Genomic DNA, 8,355 nt, shown 5'->3' on the forward strand with positions numbered 1-8,355 from the left:
ATTTTTATAGTGTAAACATACTAGCGGAACAAAGGACAAGTAGGTGGTGAGCATGTACCGTAACAATGGTTTTCCCAAATGCCATAAAACCCCAAAAGAAGAAGAAAGGAACAAAAGACACAGGAACTGAACATAGGAACAGAAATCAAAACTAAACAGTACATTCTGCACATCATTTATGTGAGTGCTGCTGTTGGTTTAAAATCATTTAAAAGAGATATTTTAATGAGGCATTCTTGCATAAAAAAGCACAGACTGAGCAAGTCAGAAAACCCATTGACCTTCCCATTATCTTAAACAGAGACAGTGTGCATTTCAAAACAACTAAACTTGTCCATCTGAACACTTTGTGCGGAGAGATGTTTGTCTTTATTCAGTCTTCACATTTTAGTTACTGTGCCCTGTTGACTCAAGTGTTTTGTCTTTGCTGTGAAGTTGCACAAAGCAAAGACAGATTATGTTGGCCTCTGTTACTATGTCTGCTCCTCTAACCAGATACACCAAGCCAAAAATAACCAACACCTTCCTTTGCAAGAAACCAAACCAGCTCAATGCACTGGTCTCTGCAGATACATGGAACTTTCCATCAAAGAGACTCGTTAAAGATGGAGTGAATCCATAAAAGTTTAACGAGTCAGGAGAAAATCCTCTGAACCATCCGAGCTGGCACTAAACCAGGCACTGAAAGCAAGTCAAGTAAAATATAGTAGCTAAAATGGAACTTAAGTAATTATTAATAATTAATTTAAAAGTAATTATTACATTACTGCGACTCACAACAGAGTACAGTAAAAGAGTGAACAGTTATCCAATGAAGGCCAAGTATAATATAATATAATATGATATAATATAATATAATATAATGGAAACACACATGGAAACATCAGGTAAGGATATTCTTTTCACAAAAGAATCTCTTCAAACAAATATCATTAAGGCTGACAATGGCCAGGATTGTCTACAAATGTATTGTTTGTAATCCCAGCCTTATTCCTAGAACAATATGCATTATGAATGCTGCCATCTGCCATTGGTGGGCACCAAACAAGCGGGCCGAGACTGCTCAAAAGATGGGTCTCAGTCCACTTACAAATTAACTCTGGTGCGGAATGCAATATGAATGCAACACAGACCAAAGACATCTAAACGAACCAAAAAGAGGACGTGAAGTCAAAATATGCAACTGTAACGGAGTGTAAAATGTTAAATTTCTGCATAAATGGGGACAGCGCCATCTGGCTGATGCGTGATGGCATTTAGTGTACGGAATAGGGACCGCCCACAGCAGAGATAATGAGACACGCTGTGGGTAAGTTGCACTTTTCGAGCAGTCGGAGAATTATCAGTTAAAAGTGTCCAAAACGCATAAAAAAACTACTTCAATGTGAATTGATCTTGCAATGAACTTGTTTGGTAACTTTTGATATGTGTTTGGCGTCGAGTGTGTCATTTTATATCGAGTTATTTTGACTTTGTAATGTGTGGCACAATCGTAAAATCTGTGCATTGTCTTGTGTTTTATGTAGAACTGATTCTTTCTCCATAAAGTGAAACCCCTATTTCCACATTTATATCTCCATTGTGCAGGTAATGTGTATAAAATATGTTGTTATAATATGTTTAATGGGTTAATTGTTTTATTCATGTAGTATTCTGTATATTCGCCACTAGGTGGGAATGTTTCTCTTTACATTTATTTTAATTGATATGTTCATCATTTCATTGAGTTGATTTGTGATTAATTGACTGTAAATGTCCTATTGTCAGTCTGAAAAATTGTACTCACTATACAATCACAATGCAAAGATTAGAAAAAAAAGAGCACTGTTTTAAATAAACAGAGCAGAGATAATGAGACACGCTGTGGAACTGATTCTTTCTCCATAAAGTGAAACCCCTATTTCCACATTTATATCTCCATTGTGCAGCTCCACCCAGCAGAAAGACCGCCCAGGCAAGACTGTCACACAACCCTAAAAAGGACTGAATGCAAACCTGTTTTTTTTCTCATATAGTCACAATGTTGCTCAATACAGTTCAGTACAGGCATCAGAACCGCGTCTCCTCGCAGCAGATCTTCATTTGAGTGTGTGACGGAGGAATTCCTTACACTGTTTTGACTGATTTACACATTTTATAAGCTCTTCACAGAATACCACCATATTTCGGCTACGCACACACAACAAGCGCATTTATCCCAGCAGACAGCATTGTTTTGGATGTAAAGTAAGTTTTGTTTCAAAATAGGCAATATGTAATACCCAATCAGGTTGTGAATGCATTTAGGTTCATATCTTTATAAGCCCGGTGTTAAAAATGCTAATGTGGACGCTAAGTGGACCAGGACTAAATGTTTTTTTTCTTCGGTCGGGACCAAATGAACAAAGCGAACCAAACTACAAGTTTAAAGGGGTGGTTTACTGCTTTTTTTCTTTGCATGGTTGTGTTTATGGGGTCAATATAACATGTATTCGTGGTTTTTCTTTTTTTAAAAAGTCTTATTTTTCATAAATTTCACCTTTATTGTCAGCCGCGTTCTCCTCTGTCATATCCTGATTCTATGAAACCACTCCCTCAGAAACAGGCAGTGGGCTCCGATTGGTCCTTTGAGTCCTGTTACCGAGTTTTCACTGCAACTGTGTTCGGCAAAGCTGTTTCCAGCGGGACAGACTGATCTCATGAAGTAGCGTGTGTATGCCACGCCAATTCGTATTTCCATTTTTGGCGTGCTATAAAGACGCATAATCGCCTTTCAGCGTGTTTATGAACGCCGTTGACTTAACGTTATATAAATATATGACTTACCTCAACCCCGTCCCTAAACCTAACCGTCACTGGGGTTAATGGCATTTATGACTGTTCCCTTACCATCCTAGGTAAAAAAAAAGATATGACTTACCTCAACCCCATCCCTAAACTTAACCGTCACTGGGGTTAATGGTATTTATGACTGGAGATTTGACTGCGTGTACAGACACACGGAATGACGCGGACGTTAATGGCGTAGACATATACGCATACTCGCGGATACACGCGGATAGCTCAAAATGCGTAGAGATAACACGCCACCTGACTCGAAAGTGGCGTATATGTTTACGCAAAAGTCATGATGTCATGTTGAGCGGGAAGAGTATTATCACAACTGTGACCATTTGAAGCTGTGTTCAGTGGGAAGAGTATTATATCGTCTATTATTTATTTTCGCCTTTGACATTCTGAGTTAACTTTATTTGAGCGCGACCTTGAAAAGAGTTGTGTAAATAAAAGTGCACGAGTCCCAGTATTCGCCGACCCTGTGTCTCCTTCCATCATCCACACATAACGAACCTGTTCTTACATCACAAAAATAACGTCATAAAGTATATATACATGACAATACATTTATAAAATGAGTACATATACAAATTCAGGTCGAAAATGTTGGCACGCATTTGTCATAGACACGAAATAGCATAACTGAGTGGATAAGCGAGCGCTGGCATTTGACAAAACTAAAACATTCCACCGAAAATTATACATGCAAATACATTTAAAATGATGAAGTCTTAGCTTACTTACAGGTTGTGGCCCAACAACTACTGCCTCTGGTTTTAAAGTTGGAACTGCTTCATGTTTTAGTAACAGTTTGTTGTTGAATCCGGCATTGAATTTGTGGAGATTGAAGATTCTGGAAGCAGTCTTTCGTAAAATGCGTAGCACAGAGAGCTAAATTACGATTGTAATTTTCAGGAACATAATCAAACATAAATTATATCCATTGCTGACGAACTACAGCATCTGTGGGAAGCCTGAACACAGAAGACCTGACAGGGTGAACACAACACACTCGACGAGCCACAGAAATATGCGCATGCCCTTTTTTGCATATTCCGGAGGGAGGGGTGATGTAAATGTATGGGTTAGGGATGTCTAAAACCCAGCTGTAGTCCCAATCGAGTCGTTTTTGTAGGCATTAAACTTCCTGATTTTTAAAAGACGATATCTCTGCTTACACTGAACGTTCAGCGCTGCAACTTTACAGATACTGTTCATGCACCAACAGCAACATTACACACTATTTAAAATCAAAAAAGTGAAATCGCAATCACCCCCCCCCCCCCCCCTTAAAAAATAACTCTTCCGTGAAATATGATATTTGCTCAGTGACACATGATTCAAAACTAAAAGAATACTGTGAGTCTTCCACAGAGGTTTTTCAGTAAAAGAACCCTGGAGGAAGGACTGAGCATGAGAGATTGTCTTACTGATTGCTGTCTGTAAAGAACAGCAAGATTTTGGCCATGGCTCTGGACTCTTGACATTGAGTTGTCGACTGGTCACTGGAAGCAACGCGATACGCATAGATTGTGATCAAGCAGACAAGAGACCCAGCTGAAATTCTTTCTTGTTTCTTTCTCCTAAACTTAGTCTCACCACATTAATGTTTAAAAGACACTTGACTTGCAGTTCCAGGTAATATGAATAAAACTGATGACATTAAAGGTACAATATGTAGGATTTTTGCAGTAAAAACCACTAGGCCAATGTCAAATATTTTGTTTAGTTGATTACTTACAATATCCACAATGATTCCAATTAATTGTAAATCGTGAGAAAATTGTGATTTTAACCAAGGAAACGGGACATGTCAGCAGGGGTGAGGAATCGCCAGTCAATGGCGTCCTCGGTTTCCGCTCGTACTGCCATAGTAACCATGGTGACAGACATGGACAACTGGGTTATGCTAATAGCAGGATGCTCACGCTGTTGTTTTGTTCAAACATTTTGGACCATGGCAAGCAGACTTTGAGACAAAAAGAGGACAAGAACGAAGATCAACATCTTTCGAGATGTCGAGAGCTCCACGTCCGCAGAAAACTGCAATCAAGACATTTGTCGATCGGAAAGATATTCGGCAAAAGTGCAACTTATCAGCTGGCTCTGACGGTCGCTAAGTTAAGAAGATGGGACGTAATGAAAAGCATGTGGTCGTTGTGGTTTCTCCTTTGGTCGCACTCATGAAGGACCAAGTGAAAGAAGCAACACTCGTTATTTTACTTCTAAAATAAGTAAGTTCTGTTGTTGACAACTATGCTATGCAAAGTATTTGACTTACTGCGTTGCTCTGATTGGTTGTAGGCCTGTCCGACTATCCAATTGAGTGCAGAGTTGTTGTTTTTCCTGGTTCGGTTAAGACACGCCTCATAATCAAAACCCTACGGAGCGGTCTCAGACTCATATTCTGACCAGAGCTCGCTTCTTAATGGGGAAGAAAAAAAACATGAGCCTATCACCCCGATTTTATCACATTTACATTGACTACTTGTCAAATACAGAATTGAGTACAAGGATTTAACTTTTGTATTGCACAGTCTTGCTCCAGTTTATATCTCAGACCTTATTTGTCCATACTCTCCCCAATATCTTTTAGATCTCCCACTGTCTCGCTTGAAATGTTAAGGTGACAGAGCCTTTTCCGTAGTTGGTCCTAGCTGTGGAACTCGTTACCTCAATTTGTTAGGTTATCTTCTTCCTTACATGCATTTAAATCATCTCTGAAAACATTTTTTTTTTTCTCAGGCCTATATTCATAATTGTGGATATGTAGTCTTAGTGAGTTCAATTTTTACACCATGTATTTTAGTAAGACTGTTATTTTTCTTGTGTTTTTGTAAAGCACCTTGTCAGCAGTAATGCTGTTTAACAGCCCATTCTCACGCCTTGGGAAGCATTTGGACATGCTTCAATATCTGACGCTTTAGGCGCCCTTTAGCGTCAGTTAGATGACGCCCTAGGATCGCGTGTACCCTACCCCCACCCCACACCTAAACCTAACCGCGCCCTCTAACTGACGCTTTCCTTTAGCGTCAGTTAGATGACGCCGTAGGATCGCGTCATGTAAGTGACGCTAAAGGGCGCCTAAAACGTCAAATATTGAAGCATGGTCAAAGGTGACGCCTTGGGGTGAGAATGTGTTGTGTTTTAAGGTGCTATAAATAAAAGTGACCTTGATCCTGACCTAATGGAAAAAAAAATTTAACATTAGGTTTTTGTTTTAGTTTGTACTTCCCAGTGTTAGTTCTTGTTTCCTTTGTGCCATGGTTATTCATTTGTCAATTGTTTATGTCCACCTGTTCCTCATTTTCTCCCATCACTTGTTGGTGTATATCATTTGTGAATAAATGTGACTGCTGCAATTAGATACTGCCTCTTATTCCAACCAGCGTATGACACATCCACACACAGCCTTTGTCACATGACAGTAGGAACACGGGGAGACAAAATGATAGTCCATCTTTGCTCTGAGTCCCAGACGCAACATTCATCATTCTAAAGGTCATCTGTCTCTGTCCTCTCCTTCTCCTCTGCTCCATATTTTTTCAATCTGTCCTAACTTCCACACCCGCGCAATCAATACACGTCAATAGCTTTCGATTGTCATCTCACCATTTTCTCTTTCTCTACAACATGGAAGACGCCCATCTAATTTAAACTCAAACATATGCTCAGTCCAAAAACCTAAGCATAATTTTATGCCATTACAGACATAACCCTATATCCCAATATGCCTACTTTCTTTCTACACAGTATGCAAAAAAAAAAAAAAATATTCATAGTTCATAAAACAGTAAGCAAACATATTTTCACCCCTGTGAAAAAGAATGGGTCTTTATCATACTTTTAGTAAAAACGTATTAAAATAATACACTTTGAAACAACATACTTAAGTATGAATTGAACGTGATGTTATTGGACACTTCCTTTCCTGTTATTTACAATCAAATGAAAACATATTTTAGTTTAAATTTGTATTAAATGCAATTAGTTGAATTTTAGAGTGTTTTCTTAGCCACAAAAGTAGGACTTCTTATATTTAATTCATAATTACTTTGATTGTCTGTGAAATATGTTTAAATTTAATAAATGCACTGAGAAGCATTTATGGTAAACTGAAATATATAATGTCACTTCTATTAATATTGTATGTCATTTAATATATTTGTAATTACACATTTGTAATGATAAAATTGGAATTTAGTCAATTTAAAATACACAAACTTTTAATGTATTAATCTAATTATAATCAGTTATGTGCTTTTCATTTGATATTTTTACAACATGCACTTTTTTAAAAGTGTACTTGAGTGTGTTAAGAAACATGAAAGTGAACTCTCTTTAAGTGCATTTAAGTGGCTTTTCATTTCAGTAATATTATAGTATCTGCTTAATTTAAAAAAAAATATTAGATTTCAAATATTTCAAATCAGTCAAACAATGCACACTTCATTTAAAATACATTTATAACAGGCTATGTTTTCACTTCGTTTTAAATAACGTGATGAAGTTTCAGAAAATATTACATGAAGTTCGCACTCAAGTATATTTGTTTAAGGTTTATTATTTTCGTAATAAATACTCTTTTTAAAAGTATGACAAGGTGCACTTGTTTTTCACAAATGACTGAGGAAACAAATTACACTGCAAATCTATATATAAATCTCTCCGAATTTTATAATCTCCATTGCATGCACTTAAAAGTTGCGACACGGTCTTGTAGAATGATGTGTATTATTGTTTATTGAATTAAATGTCCCCTTTAATCTCCCTGGCTGACCAACTTCAAGCAGATCTAACATTAGTGTTAACCTACCTCTGAATAATTAAACTACTGGAGTTGAGTTAAACTCATGTGAATTATTCACTTGGGTGACTTAGAGGTAACATGGTGTTTCCTGACCTATATCTGTTTGAAAGATGCCAAAAAGACACAGGATCTCACGATAAGCCCCATTTTGACTTGCGCATGGTCTCCTAAGGGAATTTAAGTTGAATATCTGCTCTGCCGAGTCTATGTAAGCACAGGTTATGTTTCGCCAGCCAGATTGAATTCTGCTGTGATAGGCTTCTGCAGTCATCAAGCTGTCAAGTGTTTTGATGTTATCGGAATGGAACGGAATAAGTAAATAAGGTGTCCGACAGTTTGTCAATTTAAAGGATGGTCAGGAACTAACCGAGCCTAGTCTGATGAATAGACCAGTTTACATTGTAAATATTTCATTGATTATTTCCAATAAGTTTTAGAGATTGTTTCAAAGGAAGCTGAATACTGAGGCTGAAGAAGAGCTGGGTTTTCTTAAGCTCAAAGAGAATGAAATTCTCAAATATTTTAACCTAAAGCATGCAGTTTAAGAAGATTAAACTTTTCTCCTTTTGTTAAATCAAGTCATTAATGTGGATTAGATAACACAATATTTAGATTTTCGGTTGATTAAACCAATCTCCTTAATTGTATTATCCTACCTAATAAATTGAATTTCAATGAACTCAAAATGTTAAGGCAACCGGGTAACTTAATTTTCTAAGTTAAACCAACAA

Source organism: Pimephales promelas, chromosome 20 (genome assembly GCF_988280905.1).
Source record: "Pimephales promelas chromosome 20, fPimPro1.hap1.1, whole genome shotgun sequence".
Lineage (NCBI taxonomy): Eukaryota > Metazoa > Chordata > Actinopteri > Cypriniformes > Leuciscidae > Pimephales > Pimephales promelas.